At 39.7% G+C, this 25,068-nt stretch overlaps 1 pseudogene; it reads left to right on the plus strand.

Moving 5' to 3' along the window:
* The first annotated feature begins 222 nt into the window (after positions 1–222).
* On the plus strand, positions 223–566 carry LOC109457510 (large ribosomal subunit protein eL33 pseudogene; annotated as a pseudogene).
* Positions 567–25,068: the final 24,502 nt, after the last annotated feature.

The raw sequence follows: 25,068 nt of genomic DNA on the forward strand, positions 1-25,068 counted from the left end.
TCTCATCTCTCAACATTGTACTAGAGATCCTAGCTACAAATATAATAGAAATAAGAGGATACTTAATCTCACTCTCAATCAAAAGAGATTTCAAAGAAAGACATAAAACTAACTTCATTCATAGAACACATGATTGTTTCAGTGAAAACTTTCAAACAGCTTTTTCCACCATCTTGGAGCCTGTGGAGGCCTCCTGGGAACAGGACTAGTAAAGCGACAAATATGTCTGGAAGGCTGTGGTCCAAGGCCATTTTTCCTGGCAATAAGCAAAGTCTCTGGAACCAGAGAGGAAGTACGGAGCTCTTCTTAAAATTGAAGCTGCTTGCACTTCAGGTGAAACTGAATTCTATCTAGGCAAGAAATGTGCTTATGTGTACAAGGCCAAGAACAGCACAGCGACTCCTGGTGGCAAACCTAACAAAACCACAGTAATCTGGGGAAAGGTAACTAATGCTCATGGAAACAATGGCATGGTTCGAGCCAAATTCCGGGGCAACGTTCCTGCTAAGGCCATAGCACACAAAATCCCTGTATTTCTGTACCCCTCAATGATTTCAACTTACTGAAAAAATAGAAGTGGATTTGCTCTCTTACAATACAACCAAAAACATAAAATACTTACATATAAACCTATCCAAATACATGCAAGACCTATATCCTAAAAACATATCATTATTATAGTATTATTTGTAACAGACATAAACCACAAATTGAATAAATGCCAATAATAGAGGAATGGATGAATTATTAATGGTTCTTTCGTATAAAGGGATGCTATTCAGTCACTAAAAAAAGACATTTTAGATTATTATTTATCAAAGTGTTTTAAATCTCATGTTTTAAAAAAAATTTTTAAACCAATATATGCAGTAAGATTTTATTGAAATCTATATGCATGTGTGCATAACAATGAGCTAAAATAGATAAATGTCAAGATTTAAATAACAATTACCTCTGAGTGATAGCATACTAAGTATTTTAAACTTTTCCATCTATCTCCTTTTCTTCATTTTTATAAATGAATATGCATAGCTATTACAAAAAAATAAACGTTTTCATACATTAAATTTGGTTTCTATCAGCTTTCCTGTATGGTTGACAAGGAATGTGACAGACTGATACGTAGTATCTTCTAAATTTCTCTTCATCCTTCCCATCTTCATCTAAGAGGCTTAGATAAATTGGGCCCCAACCTTCTCATATAATTATATTGAGATTTAGGTGGTTCAATTTGACCTTCTTATTTTCAACATTCTAGAATCTCAATTACATTTCCTATTTCCGCAAAATACTTTGAGATACAGTGATATTTTGACATTCATATACAGTTTTGACTATTCAAATTTATTTTATCTCTCTTTCATGTGGTGTGATAATATGACATCACTAATTCTAAGATTAGTTTTAATCAAACAATAGTTTAATTATCACATTTGCATTTAAAAATATTTTAAGTATTCACATCAGGCATATATTTAATTCAGATACTGCTGAGGAACATAATTTCTGTTTTACTTGCACTATCTGCATTGGGGGGAAAAATCACGAATATACATCTTGAAATTATTATTATCTTAAAAACTTCCTGAGCAGAAGTCAGATCCTGAATTGTCAGCAGTCTTTGGCCTGACATTTTTTTCTCAAAGTCACTTATTCTCCCCTATTAAAGGATTACGGCAATCAGTACATACCGGTTGGTCACTACATTTCAAAAGGAAAACTGACGTAGGACTCTAGCCTATGATCATGGAATTGAATGAAAAACACTGGTAACTGAGGTAGTCATGACAGATCTGAAGCATATCACATGGCTTTTAGAAGCCCAGGCTCAACAGTGAGACTCACTGGGTTCCAAATCTGGCTTACTGGCCAGAGATCTTGGGGAAGATACTTAATCACCCTCAGCATCCATTTCCATCATTTGTAAAATAGTGGTAATGCCAGTATCTTCCTCAGAGGGATGATATGATGAGTAATTATTAATAACTCACTACATTAAAGCACTTACAATAGTACCTGGCATGTTGTAGTGACTGAACAAATGTTGTCTATTATAACATGATAAACTAGTGGTTTGGGGTGTGGTGGGTACAGGATACAGATGGAACTGAAGAGACCATAATTAACATAATGAAACTACCTGCCGGGTAAAATATTCTAACCAATATTTACCTACTGAGTACTGAATTCCATATAACTGTGTTAACTGTTATCTCATACATATTATAAGATGATATTATATAGCATCATCTGGTTTAATGTAATCTCCCAGTAATCCTATGGGATAAGTATTAGCAGCTACATTTCACAAGAGCCTAACATGGTGGTAGAGTTCACACCAAGAATCAGGTTTCCAAGGTTATAATCTTAATAATAGTAACTTCTTAGCTATGTGAGCTGAGGCAGATCTCTCGAACGATTGAATGAGTTACTCCATACTTCACTCTTAGCACAGTACCTGGCACATAAGTGATCAAGAATGCTTAGCAGTTATTATTGCGACTAGAACAGATGATCACAAGTATCTTGCCCCAGGTCACAAAGCTAGCTGCCAAATTCTCTATTTCATGTTCTTTGAGAGGCTCTGTGTGCCTGTGATGGCAATTCAATTCTCCTTTCTTGATTCCAGTGAAGATCTTCATCTTTTAAGTAAGTGTTGCGCTTCCTGGTTTTACTCAGAAACTCTTAGACAGTCTAAGAAAAAAGTTGAACAAAGAGCAAGAGTGCATTCTTTCCTGGATATCACATAGCATGTCAGCACAGATACAAACCTGAAAGGGAAGGACCAGTGGAGATGGCACTGTGACCTAAAGCACAGGTATTTGCAAGATTTGAGAATTACTTTGTTGCATTTTTTTAGTGGTGATAAGAGTGTACAGCATACATGATCTGCTACCCTGGCCAACATCACCAGAAAGCACAGTATATTCAACGTGATCCTGTCGGAGCTAAAGATGAGATCAATTTGGTTCTTGGTTTTCTTCTTTGGAAGGATAGAAAAGGTGGTCTCCAGAGAAAACGGCAAGTATAAAAATCCATATCCATGAGGACATATTTCCATGGGGATGACTAAGGAGCTTGTCTGAGTTGTTAGTTCTGCTGTAACAAAAATACCATACACTGAGTGGTTTTAACAACAAACATTTATTTCTCACAGTTTTGGACTCTGGGAAGCCCAAGATCAAGGCACCAGAAGACTTGGTGTCTGATGATAAGGTGACTTCCTGATTCATAAAAGGCTCTCATTCCATGTGTCCTCACATGTTGGAAGAGGAGAACTCTGGTCTCTTCCGCCCCTTATTGGGGCACAAATCACATGTATGCGGCTCCACCCTCATGGTTCACTCACTGTGTACACGCCCCACCCACCTCCAAATACCATCTCATTGGAGATTAGGTTTCAACACAGGAATGTCAGAGGGGGACACAAACATTCAGTCTTCTAACTGGGCTCCAACCAGTGATCTTTTCTGGACAACCTCAAATAACCTTGTAAAATATTGTCTCTAAGTTTGAAAGTGAAAACATTTTTGCTTCTTTTGCAGGCAAACAAGGTCATTTGAATCCTTGGATTTCAGCTTCAACAGTAAATTCGTACCAAACCAACTAGAGTTTTGTTATATTTAAACAATGTGATTAAAAGATCTTTGTGAAAACTTTGAAAATCAAAAAGGTCATGGGATAGACATGTTAGCAAAAATACTGAATTTGATTAAACAGCCCAGGTAAACAATGAGAGGCAGTGGCTAAGTATAATGCCAATTTACTTTATTCTTTCATTCCAGTTATATTGAGAAGAAGTAATTCACATGCACCACTGTAAAAGTTTAAAGGTTTCCTACTGGTTGATTTGAAATGATTTGTGAGAGAGTAAAAGGCAGTGAAATCTTTACTTCAGTGGTCGTCAAGTACTTTTATTCTCTTTCCTCAAAAGAATTTTTGAGAACAATGTGCCTCTTTATACATTTTAAAGTTGATTTTTGTTGTTGTTGTATGTATAAGTAGATACAAGGAATACAATTTCCCACATATTGTGAATAAAATAAAAAATATTAAATCATTCTTTACTACTCAGCATTACCTATTTTAATTATACACAGTTCCCCTTTTTCTTTATCTCATAAATTCATTTCATTTTTCCCCAAGAGTTCTAATGTATTTTATAATTGAATATCTATAATTAAGTCACATCAAAATATATACATAAGTTGAAATTAATTTTCAAAAGTTTTCTATGATGACAAGGCCCTATGTTATTGTTTCCTTCAGATTTGAATTATACTCATAATTATCAGAATTATACAATAGTTTGAAATTATAAATATATTAAATAGTTGATAAAAAGTACTAAACCAAAACTAAAATTCTATTAATCTCTTAATGTATTGGATAACTTCTTAATTCGTTTAAGCATTTTTTAATTAATACTACTTTTTCACTGAATGATTCTGGTTTCAGTATCCCTCTTTTACATTTTTGTATATGTGAAGGCTAAGAAACTTGGTTCATCTAAAAAATACTGGGAATTTGGTCAGCAAAGTCATTAAATTCCCTGAACAACTTCTAAATTATATGCCGAAATCACTTAGTTATATTTCATCAAAGATTATATTTAATAGTCTATCAGTGGGCAAGTCTATTAAGTCCTCCTGACATCTTTTCTCAGGCAGATCAATTTCAGGAGTGCCTCCGTACTCCCAGGGATATATTCCCCCAAACTCAAAAATCACTATTTTATTCTATCATTTTAAAACTGGAATTTTCTGTAACACACTCATTATATAAAAAAAAAAATCAAAAAAACCTAAAGCTAAATGTTAAAAGTTATTAATTCTGAATATGGGGATATAGATGTGTTACCTCTAGTACTCTCTCTAGTTTTATGAGAACTGAAAATACCTCATTTAATATAATGCATTCCACCCTGACAATAATTAAACAGACCTGAGGACATTTTGCTCAAGTCTCAGTACAACCCCCACCTATTGTCTAGCACATCTCTTTCCATTGTGGCATTCATTTGCTTTGATTTCTCAGATTTCACTGTGAAGTTCAAGATGTACTTTCTAAATTAACGATTTAAAATCCCCTGAAGAGCATGTAGACAATGTGCAGGCCTTTCAAATTTGAAAGCCCCAGATATGGCTGATGGGCATAGATATTTAACCAGCATCCACTACCACCCCAACAGCCCCCAACATACTGATAAACACATACTGTGAAAATGCACGAATAGAGGGATCCTTGAAAACACGATTATAACCAAAGTTTGACAACCAGAACATGTGACTGAGAGACAAATGGGTTCAGGACAAGTTCTAGTATGACTCTCAAATGACCCACTCTGAAGAAGGTGGCATAAACAATAAATACGAGGTCGGACAATTAAGTTCACGAACTCATCCTAGAAAAAGTGCTACATACCTCATTGCTGAATATCACTATAGACACCTTCGAAGTACTCCCCTTGGGAAGCTATGCACTGATGCCAGGACCTAGTCCACCCTTCAAAGCAATTTGGAACTCTTTTTCTGGAATGGCCATCAGAGCTGTTGTCACATTACCCTTGATGTCCTGAATGTCATCAAAATGTCTTCCTTTCAATATTTCCTTTATCTTTGGGTAAAGAAAGAAGTCATTGGGGGCCAGATCAGGTGAGTAGGGAGGGTGTTTCAATACAGTTATTTGTTTACTGGCTAAAAACTCCCTCACAGACAGTGCCGTGTGAGCTGGTGCATTGTCGTGATGCAAGAGCCATGAATTGTTGGCGAAAAGTTCAGGCCATCTAACTTTTTCATGCAGCCTTTTCAGCACTTCCAAATAGTCAACTTGGTTCACTGTTTGTCCAGTTAGTACAAATTCATAATGGATAATCCCTCTGATATCAATAACAGGTTAGCAACATCATTGCAACAAGTTCGTGAGCTTAATTGTCAGTCCTCATAGAATGCATGACGACGTCGCATACGTGGCCAAAGTCAAGAAGTATCCATCGACTAGTACAGCACCAAGGCTTTATGAACATCACTGCAAAAGCAGCGAGTTAGGAGAGAAAAAGTACAGACTAGGGACTCTGGTGACCAGAGTTCACATCCTAGTTCTACCATGTGCTAGCTCAGTGATGTTGAACAAATTGCTTAATCTAAATAAGGCTTAGTTTCACTGCATGGAAGTTGAGGTTATAACACCTATGTGAAAAGATTGTTTTCATCCTTAACTGAGATGCCTTTATGTAATAGCTCCTGGTCAAGCCGATAACAAAGTAAGCATTCACTCAAAATATGTTCCTTTCATTTTGTCATTTTTTAAAAGACATTTGCACATCATTTTAGATATTGGAGGCAAAGAATAAACACACGAATGATACTTGGATTTTGCCAGAGGGGAGTTTCTGAGTTGTGGGTGGACACACTCATATCCAAGGTTTGGATAGCGCTCTGAGGTCCAACTGTTTCGGTACAATTCCTGGCTCAGCCACTTTCTAGATGTATAAACAGACGAGTGATTTTACCTCTGTACTCAATCCCTTGGCTGTAATAGTGCTATAAGAGACTGAATGTTTGCGTCCCCCTAAAATTCATATGTTGAAATCTAATCCCCAGTGTGATGGTCTGAGGTGGGGACTTACAGAGGTGATTAGGGCAAAAGCGTGGAACCTTTTGGAACGGGATCAGTACCCTAACAAAAGAGGTTCCAGAGTGGCTGAAAAACAACAGAGATTGATTTCTCACATTTCTAGTCTGGGAAGTCCAAATCCACACACAGAATCTCCTGGTACCTTGAACTTGGACTTCTGAGACGAGAAATGTGAGAAACAAATCTCTGTTGTTTCTAAAAGACAAGTGCCCTACACACAGGATTCTAATAAGGATTAAAAAGGGATCATCTGTGTAAGGCTTTAGCACTGTGCCTGGTACATAGTCAACACTTAGTGTGTTATTTTACACACATACATTCCCTATTGTGTTCAAGGCCCTTTGTTGTGGATTTTTGCTTCTACATTCATAATGCATATGGATCTATAGTTTTCTTGCCCTGTGATGTTTTTGGTTTTGATATGGTAAAACTGGGTTCAAAGAATGAGTTAGAAAGTATCTCCTCCTCTGATATTTTTTGTAAGAGTTTGAGAAGGATTGGTGTTAATTCTTCTTTAAATGTTCGGTTCAATACATAGGTTTCAGTATCTGGGTTCTGGACTTTACTATGTTACGATTTTTTTGATTGCCAATTCAATCTCCATTTGTTGAGTCTACATAGATTTTCCATTTCTTCTTGAATCAGGTTTGAGTGTTTCGAGAAATGTATCCATTTCATCTAGGAAATCTAATTTGTTGGCATGCAATTGTTGATAGTGTGGTCTCATAATATTTTTCATTTCTGTAGGTCAGTAATAATATCCTCAACTTTATTTCTGATTTCACTACTTTGAGTTTTCTCTCTTTCCATGGTCAGTTTAGCTAGAAGTTTGCCAATCTTGCTGATCTTTTTGAAGAACCAACTTTTGTTTTTGTTGGTTCTTTATATGTGTATATATATATGTGTGTGTGTGTGTGTGTGTGTGTGTATACACACACTTATATATACTAGAATCTAGTTTGTATATATACATATCTAGTTTTTATACATATAAATCTAGTATATATATAGTTTATATATATATATATATATACATAAATTTCTGCTGTAAATTTTATTATTTCCATCTTACTGCAACTGTAGGGTCTAGTTTGCTCTTATTTCTCTAGTTCTTTAAGATATACAGATAGGTTATTTATTTGAAATATTTCTTCTTTTTTAATGTAGGCATTCACAGCCATAAATTTCCCTCTGAGCACTGCTTTCATTGCAGCTATTAAGTTTTGGTATGATACATTTTCATTTATATTTTCAACATATTTTCTAATTTCCCATGTGGTTTCTTTTGAATCCATTGGTTGCTCATGAGTATGCTGTTTAATTTCTACACATTTGTGAATTTGTCAGATTTACTATATTATTGATATCTAGTTTCATTTCTTTTAGGATAAGTATTTTATACAATTTCCATATTTTTAAATTTATTGAGACTTGTTTTATTGCCTAAATCCATGGCCTATCACTCAGACAATGTTTTATGTGCACTTCAGAAAAATGAATACTCTGTTGTTGGTGGTATAGTATCTGTTACGTTTAGCTGTTATTGTTCAGATTCACTGTTTCTTAAATTATCTTCTAAAAACAAGGAAGTATCTTCTCTCTGTTTCTATCCATTTTTGGAAGTGAACTATTGGAATCTCTATCTGTGATGTAGAAGTATCCAATTTTCTCAATTTTTCCTTTATATATTTTGGGGCTCTATTATTAGCTATGTGCATATTTATAATGGTTTGTCTTCTTGATAGACTGTGCCTTTTAACAATAAATAGTTTCATTGTTTGTTCTTGTAACAACTTTTAATTAAAGTGACTCTCTGGTAGACTTACTCTTCCATTCTTCAAATGCTCCTCACTTTTTATTGCTTTTTGCTTCCACTCCCATACTGTCTATTTGACCTTGGGCTACTCACATAACTTCTCAGTGCTTTCTTCCTCTGTACAACAGAGAGGTTTCTGTGGGTGTGAAGGCTAAATAATCTCAAGATCACTTTTCTTACTTAGTCAATGCACTTTAAATTTTCATGGTGAAATGTATTAATATTCTATTTCATTGATCGAAGGTACATATTCTTTCAATCTTAACATCAGAGATATTTGAATGTATGTTATAATTGGTGCATAAGACAGCATGATTTAATTTCCATCATTAAAAAAAACCTTCTTAATGGCACAAAAGAAAGCATCTTACAAAAGTAACATCTGAGATTTTGAAAGGTTAGTCCTTTCTGAGTTCTAACTGAGATGTTAAGTTAGTCTAAGTTAGTTCTAACTGAGATGTTAAGTTAGTCCTATTCTGGAGGCTTTAAGGCCATCAAATTCAGTGGAAACTAATTCAAATTTTTCGATAAGGGTGACCAGATGATGTCCCATTTCTTCTCTTCAAGCTCTCGAAACAAGGTCCATTCTTAGACTATCTCAAAAAACCCCTTCTCTATAAACCTCAGAGCCTGGAAAAAAGGGTAAACCTCAACCTATTCATTTTTAATCCTAGATCATCAAAACTGGCACAAATCCTAGATATAAATGTCCGACCTACTCTTTGCTCACAGAGGGACACTGAGGACAACTTGGCAAAAGGAGTTCTCAACGTCATGCAGACAGTTAGTGGCAGAGTCAGAGTTAGAACCATGGTCTACTGTTCCACTCTAGTTTACCAGGCCGCCTCTATTTTATCTCTTCCCTCCCAGCTTCACATTTATCTGTATATCCTTCCAAGTCATTCTAAAGGCATTCTCCCCACCTTAAAAGGCAGTTAGAATGAGACAGCTACACATTTTAAAAATCCTTAAATCATGTTTGTTTTTCAAGTAATGTAATTACCATTTGGACACGAGTTACAATACCAAGATAAACCAGAGCTGCATTTCGTATCATGTTCTCCTCCTTACAGGCTCCAGCCAAGAGAGATAACTGTTACTGAGATGGCAGGACATTTGCTTAAGTAATAGTGGCAACCCAAATGTTTATAAGTCAATTACATCCGGAAATGCAGGTTTTAGCCTCAGCCCTGACATAGCTAGTTGGCTGTGTGACCTGAGGTCTTTGGTTCATGGAGCAACACTTGGCCTGAGGTTTCTGCAGCCAAAAATTGAGCAATCTGAAAGCAATATTATTAGGAGAAACTGGATCAAGTGCCAAACAGATAGGTTTAAGAACCAAGAAAAAGAATGTACACCTTGATGTAGAAATTCAATTTCCAAGAATTTATTCTTTGGAAATAACAACTACACATACAAACATGTATATGTAAGGATGAATACGGAAATACTATTCATTATACTGAAAAATTGGAACTAAATTAATATTCAAAAACACGTGATTAAGTACATGATAGTCATTTACAGTGAAGTGTTATGCAGTCACAAAAAATAAAAAGTATGTATTTGTAGTTATAAAAAATATTTTTTAATTGATCAAAAGGCAGATTATAAAATCATGTGCAAATGGAATACTATTCTGCCATAAGAAAAGATGAAATGGTGCCATTTGCGACAACATGGATGGATCTTCAGATTAATATGCTAAGTGAAATAAGTCAGACAGAAATGTCGAGAACCATATGACTTCATTCATATGTGGGATATAAAACTGAAAGTAACAAAGGAACAAGACAAAGAAACAAAGACTCATAGACACAGGCAACAGTTTAGTAGTTACCAGAGGGTAAGGGGGTATGGGGGTAGTGGAAGAAAGTAAAAAGGATCAAATATATAGTGATAGAAGGAGAACTAACTCTGGGTGGTGAACACACAATGTGATATATAGATGATGCATTAAAGAATTGTACACTTGAAACCTATGTAATTTTACTAACCATTGCCACTTCAATAAATTTAATTTTAAAAAAGTGTGTGAAATATAATGCCATGAGGATAAATTAAAAATATATGTATTTCTATATGCATACAAAAAAAGACTGGAAGTATGTTCCCTAAATATCAACAGCAGCTTCCTTTGGTTGGTGGAGTTAATGTGTTGTTTTCTCCATTTGTCTATATTTTGTATATCTTCTGCAAAGAATATATATTTTTTGAATAATTAAAACATTTAATTCTTTGTTTTTTTAAAAATTTCTATTGGGAATATTGGGGAATAGTGTGTTTTTCCAAGACCCATCAGCTCCAAGTCATTGTTTTCAATCTAGCTGTGGAGGGCGCAGCTCACTGGTCCATGTGGGAATCAAACCGGCGACCTTGATGTCATGAGCACTGCATTCCAACCAACTGAGCCAAGTGACCGTTCCAAAACATTTAATTCTTAATAAATATCAAGACAGACGATGTAAAGCAGAAGAATCTAAGTAGCAGGAAAGACTATAGGAGCTGAAAAGATGGATCTTGGATAAAGCCATGCTAACCAGGGAAAGGCAGAACTTAACTTTGTGGTAAATGCTGCTTTGCTTTCTAGAAGGCTCCTGAGTTGAAATACAAGGGATAGGAAGATCCCAAGAGGTTAAGTGCCTGTGCCCCAGAGGTAGGCACTGTCTTTGACCCACACAATCACATACTCCTCCAAGCAACACCTAGCACAATACCCCCAAGAAGAGCCCTGCAAACATTCAATGAACAAATAATGATAAGCACATATGAAGCCATTAGTCGCTCATTAAGAAACACTTTTTGGGCAGATGGGTGGCTCAGTTGGTTAGAGTGCGAGCTCTGGGCAACAGGGCTGCCGGTTAGATTCCCACTTGGGCCAGCGAGCTGCGCTCTTCGCAACTAGAATGAAGTCAATGAGCTGCCTCTGAGCTCCCAGGTGGCCAGATGGCTCAGTTGGTTGGAGCGCGTGCTCTCAACCACAAGGATGGTGGTTCTTCGACTCTCGCAAGGGATGGTGGGCTGTGCCCCCTACAACTAACAACGGCGACTGGACCTGGAGCTGAGCTGGGCCCCCCACAACTAAGACTGAAAGGACAACAACTTGACTTGGATAGAACTGATGAGCCCTGGGAAAAACATACTACTGTTCCCCAATTAAAAAAAACAACAGCAAAAAACCATTTTTTACATAACACAGCAAAAAAGCAAGAATGACATAATTTCAGGCAAATCTCCAACTTAATATTTCAGAAAGAAACACTTCATCTACAACATTCTGATGTTTTCAAATAAATATATACACAAAGAGATTAGTCACTCAGCTATAGTTCCACAACTTCCCCCGAGTTTGGGGGATGATATGCCTCTAAGCCTAGCACACTTTTTATAAAAGAGTTATTACATTAATATTACTTCTCATCTTGATGAAACGATTAAACCCAAATTGGCTTTTGGACGATTAAACCCAAATTTGCTCACAGGATCTGAAACAGTGAGCCTTGATCAATTTGTCTGGTACTGACCAGCTACGCAGTGTTGAACAGGTCATGTCCACCCCACCCTGGGGCTGCCATGTCTCCATCTCTACAATCTATACAAAACCTCATCAGAATCTACGATTAATGACTCCACAGGAACACAGAAGTTACAATAAGCCTCTGTGTCATCTGTCAAACATATAGAAGATTCTTTGCATTCATGCCCAAAGACCTGTCTATAATAGGGTTTCTGGAAGGGTTTCTAGCTCCCTTCCCCCAGTGAGGTGATTCTACTTATAATGATGCTAATGGGTCAGGGACACTGCTGAAAGATGGGAAAGACAGGCTGATCTCTAGATTGACCCATGGGGAGTGGTGGTGGGGAAGGAAGACCCCTCTCGTCAGTGGTGACGTCCACACATTAGACTCCTCAACAATACCCCTACCTCACCAGGTTCCACCAACCGGAGAGACAATGGGGTTGATTAATGAGTTTGCACATACACAGAAGTCATTCATTCACTAGTGTCTACTGATTTGAATCAACAATATATGGGGAGGAAATGATGTTCTGTTCATTCCTTTGCGGGAGAGAGAAGAAATAAAACAAAGGCTCTATGAAAATGGAGAAAGGAGGTTAATCACTCACCATGTATCACATTCCTCCTAATAAGTGATTTTACTTTTCATGGCTTGTTATACCTCCTTTGTTTCCATCTGTATTATGAATATGGAGAAATTATTGTTTTACTCTGTATTAGTTACGGTAAGTAACGTTAGCCTCCGTAAGTCAAACTTTAGTGGCTCATCAGAAAAAGGGTTGTCATTCATATCACAATGCAGTGGAAGTATTCCTCGTTAAGTGGCCCCCTCATTGTCATCCTGGACCTAGCCTCTTCTAATCTCCAGTTCTCACCATGAATCTGATAAACAGGAAAGGAAATGAGGATCCCCCGGAGACGTTACGGGCTAAGTCTGCACAAAGTTCACATCATTTACACTCATATTTTACATGGAATAGTCACATGGTGACACCTTATTGAAGGGGAACTTTGGAACAGTAGTTGAGCTATGTGCCTAAGCAGAGAACAGGAATATTGGTGAGTGTTAGGGGTCCATCCTACAAAGGATCCTGCTACATCCTCCAAAGTCAAGTCCTCCTTTCTTTGATTTTCAATCAGGAATACAAACCACTGAGTCATTGCAATAAATCTGGAGACAAGACAAAGGGAAAACAAGTGGGGACCCTGAAACTGACCACAGCATGACTAATACCTCCTCTAAATAACCCAAAGGGAATATTCAGCCCACAAATTAGCAGTTACTTGAATGAAGACAGAAGCTTTATTGGCATAAAGGATCTGCTTTCTGACAATAAAGTACTCAATGGCTGAGTCACGTAATTAGAGGTGAACGACAAGTGATAGAAGCCATGCACACTGCCTCTCAGCCTGCAAATCATGCTGCTACTAGGGCAAGTTAAGACAAATGTGACCAACGGGAGATGTGCAGTGAGAAAAGCTGCAGAAATCCCCGTATGTCTGCAGACCTATTTCTAAACTTCGGGATGCAGTGGGTTTAACGGGAATGAAGCAGGCTCTGGAAGCAGTTACTTTGGTTTTAAAACCCGGACCTGCCTTTTACTGGGGTTGTGGCCTTGGGAAAAGAACTCTGCCTCTCTAAGTCTTGGTTTTCTCATGACTGAGATGGGCATAATAAAACCTTTCTCACAGAGCTACCACGAAGGATAAATCGGTTATGTAAAAATGATTGGCGCAAAACTTGGCATAGGGAAGATGGTGATTGGAAGGTCTGTTTTTCTTAAATATTGGCAAGTTTATTTCTAAATGTGGGGCCTGCTGCTCTCGCCTGTCCTGTTTCTCAGATATCCAACCAGGCAAAGGCGAAGACAGGAGGCAATGAGCTCAGAGGGCTAACAGATTTTTAGAAGGGATGTGCAGGCCACTGCAAAGGCTTTGGCTGTTACTCACCGAGTGAAGCGGAGGAAGCTTTGGGGATAATATTAGTACCTACCTCACAGGCTTGTTTTGAGGGTTAAATGAAATAAAACGTCAGTGCTTAGCCCAGTACATTGCACATAAACATAAGCATTATTGTAAGTAGTACTCATATCATTTATTACTGTTATTCTGAACAAGAGGAAGTGTTAGTGGCTGGGGAAGGGGAAGGGAAAAAAAATTGTTGTGTGCCTTTGGCTGACCTCAGTCTTCTCAGTAACATAGAGGGTGGGATGGGGATGCAATGGATGCCATGAGGCGAGTCACAAAGGTCTGGCAATGCATCCATAATAAATATTGTCTTCGTCAGTCTAGCTTCATAGGGGAAAGGCTAACACAGGATGAGATCAGGCCTGGAAAGCTCTTTGTGAAACAAAGGAGAAAGATGTCCTGCGAATTTAAGTTGCTATTATTTTGAAAGCCAAATGCCAGGCTTTAACATGTAGCCAGGCTCTCTTCAAAACCTAGTTGTTTCCAAAGCATAGGAAGGAAAAAAGCCATCTATTTATACGCAGGAGTATTTCTGATAACGGAACTTATTAGTTTAAAAGGTAATATTTACAGAGCTCACAAAATCGCATGCTTTCTGTCCACAGAGACATGTTTTAATTAAAGTTCTACCTTTAAAATTCATTAAAGTCATCATTTCTAAGGGACTGAGAGTCCGCATATTAGATTTGAGCATGTGAGTGTGACAGATCCCCTTCCGCAGGTACAGGAGGCAATGATTTCAATGATTGTGAACAGCTCTTTCTTCATTTGATTCAGTTTTATTTAAAGGCACTCACTAGCCGATGCACCTCAGGCATATCACTTTTTATTAGGCATGAGCAGCTCAGTTTCCTATTATGTACATCTCCTCATTATTAGTCACCTGGACGGAGCCATGACTCAGAAGGTAGCCTTAGCAGAGAAGTGACGATGGAAAGGGGGAAGTTGGCTATTGAGAGACAAAATGTCACCATGTTCCCCTGCAAGAAAGAGGCTTTGCTTTTCTACCCTGGAGCCCTGGTTGTGTGGGGAAGAGTGATGCTTGGAAGAGCTCAGTGGAGGCAGCTTGGAGTGTGAATGATGCCATAACAATGAAAACAGCCACTAACACCACAACTATTATGACCACAATCTACGGAGCACTGACGATGTGCTAGGTGTACACATGAAGGTGTTTGGAGCCTTATAGCAACCCCAGGAGAAGGGCACTGTTATCATCTTCATTTCACAAATGAGGAAACTGAGACGCAGACAGGCTATGTCACTTGCCAAAACCCACACAGAGAGTAAGTGACAAGAAACCAGCTTAGGAGGAAAATGAATAGCCTTGGGATTCCATTATGGCCGCTTTCGAGATGTGAGCTCTTCGACGTAATTTCCCTGAGCTTTGGCTTGCTCATACATGAAATGGGCATGACTATGTCTACTGTACAACGAGGATCAGTTGCTTTGACAGGAGTACAGCATTTAACACAGAGCCTGGCACAGAGGACATGCCCAAAGCAGGGTAGTCATTCGTATCATGAGTCTGTGAAATGAGAAGCTGAGACCCCAACCTTCAGGTAGCCAGCACCCCATGCCTCAATGACCATCCCCCACTCCCCAGCAACCCTGATTGGGAGACCAGAGAAGGTGGCAGGAAGGGTGCCCTGCACAGGGAAGAGGGGATTTTCTTTTTTTCTGATAGGAACATCTCCTTTAATGAGGCACCAGGCCGATTGGGCAGCCGCTGACCAGAGCTTGGCCTGGAAGGGAGTCAGTCATGGCTGCCTTCGGTCATTTCAGGCCTAAATTCTTCCCCAAACCTGAGAAAGTCCCAGAGGCCTGGTTAGCAGTCTTGTCGATGGTTTCCTGGGGAGGTTTTGGGCCCTGCTTCTGTGGCTGTCCCTTCCGCTTGCTGATACAAGTACTGCAAGCCCTTGCTGGCCATGGCTACAGGAGGTCTGTGAGGTCAGCAAGGACAGCTGCAGCGACCATGTTGGATCCTGCATACAGCAGCCGGAAAATACGATTTAAATTAGCTGATGTTGAGCTGCAGCAGAGCCCTGAGCACAAGGGGGCTGTGACAGCCTGTAATAGTCAGCTCTTCTCCTCACACTACAAGTGGAACAGAGGTGTCAGGGAAGGCACTGAGGGGGTATCCTAGGTACAAGCTGACAGCACAGTACAATGAGACGAGGGAGGCGACAGCTGGGCTCAGAAAAGGGTCTCAGCCACTTCTCCCAGGAAATCAGGCTGTCACTGCCAGATAGAAACACTAAGAAAAGCTCTTGATAGCAATTTTGTCCAACCTCCTCAATATTTACAGGGGGGATAAGAAGGCCCCATTAGTGTAAGTCTGTTTTATTTTATGTCCAGAGAGCAAGTCTCTACACTGGAATTCAAGATGACTGCTACCTTCCTAGCTGTATGACCCTGGCAAAATTACCTAATCTCTTTATGCCTCAATTTCTTCATCTATCAAGAAGCACCTACTTCATAGAGTTTTCCAAAGATAAATGAGAGAACAGATATAAAACCCTCAGCACTGTGAGTGGCATATGCTATGCATTCAATACATAGAAGCTTCTGCCTACCTTTCCTAAATTCTCTGAAAGGTTACTCCCCTGTCACATTCATCTTCTCTGCAGTCCCTCACCTCTGCTGTCCCTCAGCCATCTTTCAAAGCTTGACTGGTTGCCTACTGCTCACACCAATACATGTTACAACTGGGCCCTCATTACTATGAGGTCTGACAATTAAGTTCACGAACTTGTTGCAACAATGTTGCTAATCTTTTATTGATATTAGAGGGATTATTCATTATGAATTTGTACCAACTGGACAGTGAACCAAGTTGACTATTTGGAAGTGCTGAAAAGGCTGCATGAAAAAGTTAGACGACCTGAACTTTTCGCCAACAATTCACGGACGGCTCTCGCATCACGACAATGCACCAGCTCACACGGTACTGTCTCTGAGAGAGTTTGTAGCCAGTAAACATATAACTGTATTGGAACACCCTCCCTATTCACCTGATCTGGCCCCAATGACTTCTTTCTTTACCCGAAGATACAGGAAATACTTAAAGAAATACATTTTGAAGACATTCAGGACATCAAGGGTAATACGATGACAGCTCTGAAGGCCATTCCAGAAAAAGAGTTCCAAAATGCTCTGAAGGGTGGACTAGATGCTGGCATCGGTGCATAGCTTCCCAAGGGGAGTACTTTGAAGGTGATGGTAGTGATATTCAGCAATGAGGTATGTAGCACGTTTTCTAGGATGAGTTCGTTACTTGACCTCGTAATGCTCACACTGATATAGGGCCTATTACTGTGGGGCTCCGGAAAATGGAGGGCATGTTTCAGTGTTCCCGCTCTGGAAGCCCATTTGGGACAGCTGAGCCACAGAAAAAAATGGCTGTAGGAGTTCCCTCTGGGCAACACTTCCTTATATGCTATGGCTTCTCCTACTGAAAATACTGCATATGCCTCCCACAGGCGTGGCACCCAGTAGCAGGCTCCTACAGCTATCGTTCTCAGTGTCCTGAAGGTGAGGCCAGTGCCTACACTTGAACCACACTCACTCCTTTGCCATGCACTGAGCTAGGCACTGAACTACAGTTATACGCCAGAAGGATGTAGTCTCTGCCCTCGGGAAAGAGATAACAATAAAAGGTGCATAGTGCTATTCACTTCATTATTTAACCATTACGAATTGAGCACATATTTTGTAAAAAATATGTGCGAGCCAAGTCTTTAGCTCATGGGAGAAATACGTTGGTTATCCAAAGACACTGTCCCCGGCCATATTGTACTTACAATCTAGTGAAGAGGACTGCATACTGTAATTATATACTTCTTATTATAATTACATGCTTCAGATGTGGGTGATCAAAAGAAAAGAAACAGGTTTCTAATAGAGCAGATATGGGACTGGACCCAGCTTGGAGAACCACGGAGCTTTCCATGGGAAAGTAAGGTTTGGTCTGAGCTCTGAAGGATGCAGCTATCTAGACAAGGTCAGTAGGAGGCTGGGTGCTGGGTGGGACAAATGATTAAAGACAGAGGAAACGTTAGGGAAAGTCCCAAAAAAGGAAAGCACTTGACAAATTTAAAGAGTTGAGAGGTTGCTAATGATTCTAGGGGTTATTGGCAAATGGAAGAATGGTACAAAATGAGATGATGAGATTAGTTAGCCCAGATCACACAAGCCCTTTTGTCCATGATAAGGAGTTTAAGACTTTCTTTTAGGGACACTGGGGAGCTGCTGATGAATTTTAAGCAAGAGAGTGACATGATCTGACTTATGTATTCAAAAAATCTCCCGCTGGTGTGGGAAGGCAGATGGAGGGGGGACGGGAAGAGGGAGGTGCAGAGACCACTTTGAATGCTATTGTCCAGTGAGAGATGATGGAACAGCTTGGAGTAGTAGAGTGGGAAGAGTGAATGAGGAACGTGGGTTGATTTGAGAGAGATGTCAGCGATATGACTGAATAGACTTGACGATGAATAGGATGTGGACGGGGAGGCATTAGGGATGAGTCCCATGCCGGGTGCATGGATGGCGTTGTTCAGACGGCAAACAGGATGAAGAGCGGAGTTGGACTGGGGTGAAACAACAGTGAGCTCACATGGAGATGTGTTGAATTGAGGTGCCTTGGAGTTATGGCAGTGGGCAGTCACGTATATAGGTCTGGAGCTCAGAGCAAAGGAGATAGAAAACTGAATACTGTCAGCTCAGCACAGAGGTGATGATTCAAGCCAGGGAGTGAAGGAGTTCACCTAGGAGAGGACAGTGAGAACCGAGGAGGAATGAAGACAGATCTCTAATAAGCAACAGTAAAATGCCATGGAGAGGATAAATGGAGGAGACTGAAAAGAACCATCCAGAATGATAGCCAAGGAGGGAGTGATCAACAGTATCTGCTGGGATAAATACGATGAGGACTGAAAAATATCCATTAGATATGGTGACCTAGAGGTAACTGGGGAGGCAGAAGGCTCAGAGCTGCTCGTCCCATTCGCCCCTGAGGCTGAGAGGTATTCCTCAGGCACCTATCATTACGTTGCAGAATCTAACCCCATGTTCCTCCCATGACCATTGGCCCCTTTCCCAGGCCCATACATGTGTTGAGGAGAACTCCCGAGACCGAGCAAGACCTTCCTCAGTACAGTTCATCTGCTCCTTCAGGTCTCTGGTAAGCGCCAACTGATTGGTGCTACAGGCGTCATTTTTCTAACTATCACTTATCACTAATTTGGTCCTCGTGATGGCTTCATGTTGTTTGTCTTTTATCAAGGGCTAATATGGTAGTTATGCATTAGCTACAATTTATTCCTACAATTACTTTTGAAGGGCTCAGCAATGATAGTAGTTTTCGATCCCATACTATAAAATGTGGTGCTGAGACTATTATAACTACATAATTACATGAATAAGTGAGTGAGCAAATTATCCAAAGCAAAATGCTCTTAGGCTCCAGGGAGCCCATCTTATTCTTTAATACTGTAAGTACCTTCCTTTCCAGGCGCCTCCCTACCACCTTCCTCACCCGTGTGGATACATTAACATTAAAGTACAAGGTTGGATTACTAGCGTTGCTGAAAAAACTGTTCAGGTCCATCTTAAGTAAGAAACTTCAGGATACAGATGTCATTGAGAAATGAGCAGTTATATAAAAGCACAGAAATTCATCATTAAATAAACCAAATGAGGGTAAGGGGGATCGAATATATGGTGATGGAAGAACTGACTCTGGGTGATGAACACACAATGGGATTTATAGATGATGTAATACAGAATTGTACACCTGAAATCTATGTAATTTTACTAACAATTGTCACCCCAATAAATTTAATTAAAAAAAAATAAAATAAAATAAACCAAACGCAGGATCACAATTCAATGTGTGTGAATATTAGTTGCTTTAGTTTGGCATCTCAAAAATATCATGTAGTTACAGGTAAGGAACATGAGACCAAATATGATGTGTGAGTATCCTGTATTGTTCACTGTGGAAATTTTCCCCGTTGTTCTGGGCACCAGGCCCCACCCCGAAACTTGGGGAACATACCCTCTCCGTCAGCGGGACATTTCCTACCAACAACTCTTTAGCTCAATTCAGAAGTAAAATTAAAAACCAGTTACTATTTCAGACAGTGTCCTCACAGCAATTAACTTGGTCTCCATTCCTTTTCTGGGTGCCTGCCAGTCTCTGAATTTGGATAAAGATTTCCTTCTACAAATCTTGCTTCTCACTGCCTGGTTTCCTTGGTTCCTCTGAGGTTAGCTGGTTGGTGTCCTTGTTACTTCTAGTTATCTTCTGGGAAGGCCCCTCTTTTAATAAAGGATCCAAGTGCATTCGTATCTCCAGCCCACTTGTAATATCTCCTCAGGAAAAGACCTATCTCTTTCATTAGACCTACTCTGCTTTTGCTAGGGATCAATGAAACAGATCTCTATTCAATTGGAGTGACCAATGGTGGCTCAAACTTACTCCCCTTCCAATTCCACTTAAAAATTGGTTCTTTCTAGATGGTCTCTAGATGGCAATTCAGGAGCACAACATGCAAATGAGACAACTAAGAAACGAAGAGGCCCCAACTCCCATCAGAGATTTGAAGTTTTGTTTGTTTTTTAAGGCAAAACTTTTTGGTTTTCAATGATGTATTTTTTTTATGACGTCACTGCCCTAACTCCAGGTTAAGAACGGGAAAAAGAGAAAAGGCTGTTTGGAATGCACAGGGCCACCTACTTCATTTTGCAAAGGAGAAACAAAAATGGAAGCCAAAACAAAGATCCTGACACCTGGCTTCTCTTTTATTTCAAGATCCTCTTGATTTTTGTCCTTGTTAGTTTCACAAATCTGCAAATTTTCCAAAGATTGACATTGCAAAGGCTCTATAACAAAGTCAATGTTTTTCAAGACTCATTAACAATAAAAAGAAATAATGGAATGTGAATTTTTAGGTGGGCTGTGTTAAAAAAAAATGAGTAGCTTGTAAATAAGCAATATATTTATGATTTGGGGCATTATTAATGTATCCTCTAAGAAAATCCTTCACACAAAACTCAGAAACAATACACTTAGATTAGAGGGAGCTTATTTCAATGACAAAAAGTCTCTTCAGTTTACAAAAGGATTCACCAAAAGGCTCCTTTAATGAGAGAGCATTCATACAAGACTTCTGTCTACAAAAATTAAAACATCAACTTGTACCAGAGTTACAGGAACTCTCCAATGTTGTAATATGAGATTCACCCTCAATTAGATGATTTATCTTAGGTCAGCTGAGATGGAACGTCCCACTTGGAAATGTGCCAGCTGACTCCACAAGAATCCTGGAATCCACTGAAAAAATTCTAAGCTCATCTTCCCCAGATGCCCCACTTTCCTTATGTGCTTTCTGAGTGCATTTGTGTACAAGATTGTACTAAGAAAACAATCTTTGGGGGTATTTCAAGTCGTGGACTGAGGAATCAGAATACTCCTATACTCTCCCATTCCCCTGCCTTCTGACCTCCAAAATGGAAATGAGCCAAGTATGGTGGTCAGGACTCGCAGACGCATAGGGCTTGACCTTAATGAGTATCTGTGGAGACAGCAGTCTGTATCACTGCTGATTTTAGGCTTGGATGAAACTGCTTGAAGACTCTTTTTTCAAACTTCGTCAATGAATAGACTAAAACATCTACAAAGGTTTTGTTGTGTACGAGACTCAACTTGTGATCAGAAGCTCTGCCTAAGGCCATTCGCTAATTTCAGCAGTTATTGAAAGAAGCTCTAAAAAGTTTTTAATGATCTCACATTTCTTCACACTTGGTAATTTCCAAAGAAAGAAGCAGGGAACCTAAAGGGGACCATTCTGTTCTTCCTCAAAGAGTAAGTCAGTGAGCAACCTTGACCGTTCAGGGGCCCATCCAAGTATGTGATGGGGCAGCTCCTCTTCCTGTTTCAACTGGGATAGAAACAAAGTAAATATCTCATAAAGGAGGGCTGGCTTCCCTGATCTGGAGACGAGCTAGAAAGGCAGCTGAAAGCAGTTGAGCGTATTATTAGAAAGAGCCTATGGAGCTTGGCAGCTTAGCAGACCTGGGTGTGAATCCCAGCTCCACCATTTATTCTCTGTGGAAATTGGGCAAGTGAATTCATCTCGTTAATGAGATGGTTCCTCATCTGGGAAATTGGGAGAATACCAACAACCTTGCAGCGTTATGTAAGTGTTAAATGAGACAGTGTATGTGAAGGCCTTAAAGAGCATGGAGCCTGGCACAGAGCAGACACTCAATAAATGTTGAATTAATGACCACCTATAAATATCAGAACTAAAGCTGAACTAAGACTCTCCCTTTAATTCTTTCAAAAGCTCAAGCAGGGTTAAGAGAATACCTATGATTACGACACAAAGAAAACTAGAGAGGTCATTAAGCTGTTGATACAAATCCTAGACCCAGGAACGAATTAATCCTCACATATCATTTAGACTAAGTTAACAAGTATAGTCTAATCAAAGTCTGTGAGCAGAAACAGAGTTAGATGAAATGTGGGTGATTACCATTAATGGATGGCAAGAATGTAATCACTGCTTTGCCACAGTTAAGCCCAGTGCTATGGGTCACATACCAGGGTACACGGTGATAAATTTGACAACTTTGCATACAACTTTCCTGAAAAAGAAAAACAGTGCCAGTGCAAAACCTGCTGTCTTATTGCATCAAAAGCATGGTGACCGGTGCGGCCAGATGCCTCAGTTGGTCGGAGCGCGAGCGCTCAACAACAAGGTTGCCGGTTCAGTTCCCGCATGGGATGGTGGGCTGCGCCCCCTGCAACTAAAGATTGAACACAGCGACTGGACTTGGAGCTGAGCTGCGCCCTCCACAACTCAATTGAAGAGAATGACTTTGGAGCTGATAGGCCCTGGAGAAACATACTGTTCCCCAATAATCCCCAATTTAAAAAAATTAAAGGAAATTTGAATTTAAAAAAAAAGCATAGTGACCATGATGACAACCCTTTCTAATCACTTTCAAATACTAAACTCAGTACGTTAGGAACATAGAGAAGAGTCAAATATTTGCCTTTTCAATCCTGTGGCTCCCGATCATAGAGGCCTTCGGGAACAAGGTAGCCCCCCTTCTGAGGATTTCCTTCTGATAGCATTAGGCCCCTTGCCTTTTCTTTTTGTTGTCTTGCATTAGTTCAATGACACACATGGCTATAAATAGTGACATTCACAGGTGTTCTACAAAGCAAAACAAAACTTGCTGTGCCTTAATGAATTTTTCTTTCTTGTTCCCGTTTGGTATTGGACAAAATATTAGCTAATCCCTCTTATTCAAGCCGCATCAGTAACCCTTTGCTCTGATCCCTGGTTGAACTCACCTTATCCCGAGTGAGACATGTTTTCCTCTGACCCCCTCTCCAGTCAAGGCAGCCATGTTTGAGAGGATCTGAAGCCTGGTGCTACCGAAACTTCATGTGGGCCCCCAAGTGCTTGTTACACAAGGACCCCCATTGTGCTTTTCCCAGTGCAAACATGGAGATCAGTGTTTGGGCTACACTAATGACCACAAGTGGTGTTTCAAGTTCACTTTCCACCTTCCACAGGTATCATTCAAGTACGCCATCATCAAGTTATTTATTGAGCACCTTGAGTGAGGAACACTTATTTCATTGATAAATTTCAATAGATTACTGGACATGCTAAACTCAATTTAGTCCACCTTTCTCTTGGAAACAACTGTACTTGGGGGAACGGGTGTTCTCCTCGGTTTCTCCTGTACAGCTTATATTTCAGTAGACAAGTCTGCCTAATATTGAAGATTCATTGGACACATTTCCCTTGCTCATTAAACTACGTCGTCTTTCCTGGACTCTGATAAAGATGCACTAGAACTTTAAGTAAACATAATCGGTTGGGAGGGTCTATGAGAGTTAAAGCTTATGGAAGTTCATCCACTCTAGAAATCGCAAGAACCCTACAGGAAAAAAATTGATGTTTATAATATAGCTCTATGGTTCTAACTTCCCCTACTGTTAACATCGTTTTCCCTTCTATAAATACCCTTCCATCTTGGCACGCAGGCCAGAAAGGTCACGTGGCTTGCCACGTCTACATGCATGGGGAAGTAACCCTGCCTTTTCCTCAAGTAAACCCTTTTTGGTGACGAAAACACCTAGTCAGTATTTTCAGTTCACAACTTTATCAGTAATTAAGCGATACTTGAAAGTCCATATTTACTGTTTTGTGTATTTGATGAAATGCGTGTTATTTATCCGGCCTTTGGGAGGCATCATAAGCACCAACTGTATGCCAGGCATACACTGGTGTTCTAAGTTGCAGGGATACAACAGTGGCATAAACAGAGTTCTTGACTTCATGAAACTTCTATGTCTAAGTCTTCCAGGAGACATTTTGGGTATAAGCTGCATACATTTCTCTTGCCATCACTTGCGCAGCGTATGATCTCCATGGACTAGGCACTGAGGGCAGTCTCTTAGCCGTGTGCCATCACTGGCAGAAGCAGGTAAATGTTCTGCCCTGCTTTCTTGCTCATGCCTCTTCCTAAGATATTGTTGCTTGGAGTTGTGTTCCCAAGGGAGAGGACTATTGCAGAAATTGAGAAGGAACCCTGTCTGTTATACCCACTGGCAAAACGTGGCATTGTTTTTTCCTTTTCGAATTTTGTTCTCTTCTTGTTTGGGGATCCCATCAATGCCCTGTGATAGAGTCAAAGCTTTGGAAGGTACAGTATTTAGGATTCAGAACTACTTCAGAGCCGATGGAACTTTAATCTTTGATCAAATATCAGATATAATTTTCCAAATAAAACCAGAGAGTTTGAAAAAATATTCTACGTGGTACACCGGGCTTAAAGTTCTGAAGTTGTTTCAATGATTTTATGTGTGCAAGTCCAGAACCACTATCTGGAACTAATTATATTTCTACTGGGTGGACTGGCATTATATCCAATAAAACCTTTCAATTCATGTGCTTTGGCTGGGTGCCAACGATGTGCCCCAAAGTATTGTAATTGTCAACCTCTTCTTGCCCCAGCTCTGCCCAGCTCTAAGTATGAAACGCCTATAAAATATATATACAGGAAGATACCAGAAGCCCAGTCTCCACCAGGGGTAGGGTTA

Source organism: Rhinolophus sinicus, chromosome 18 (genome assembly GCF_057876585.1).
Source record: "Rhinolophus sinicus isolate RSI-liver-muscle chromosome 18, RSI-T2T, whole genome shotgun sequence".
Taxonomy (NCBI): domain Eukaryota; kingdom Metazoa; phylum Chordata; class Mammalia; order Chiroptera; family Rhinolophidae; genus Rhinolophus; species Rhinolophus sinicus.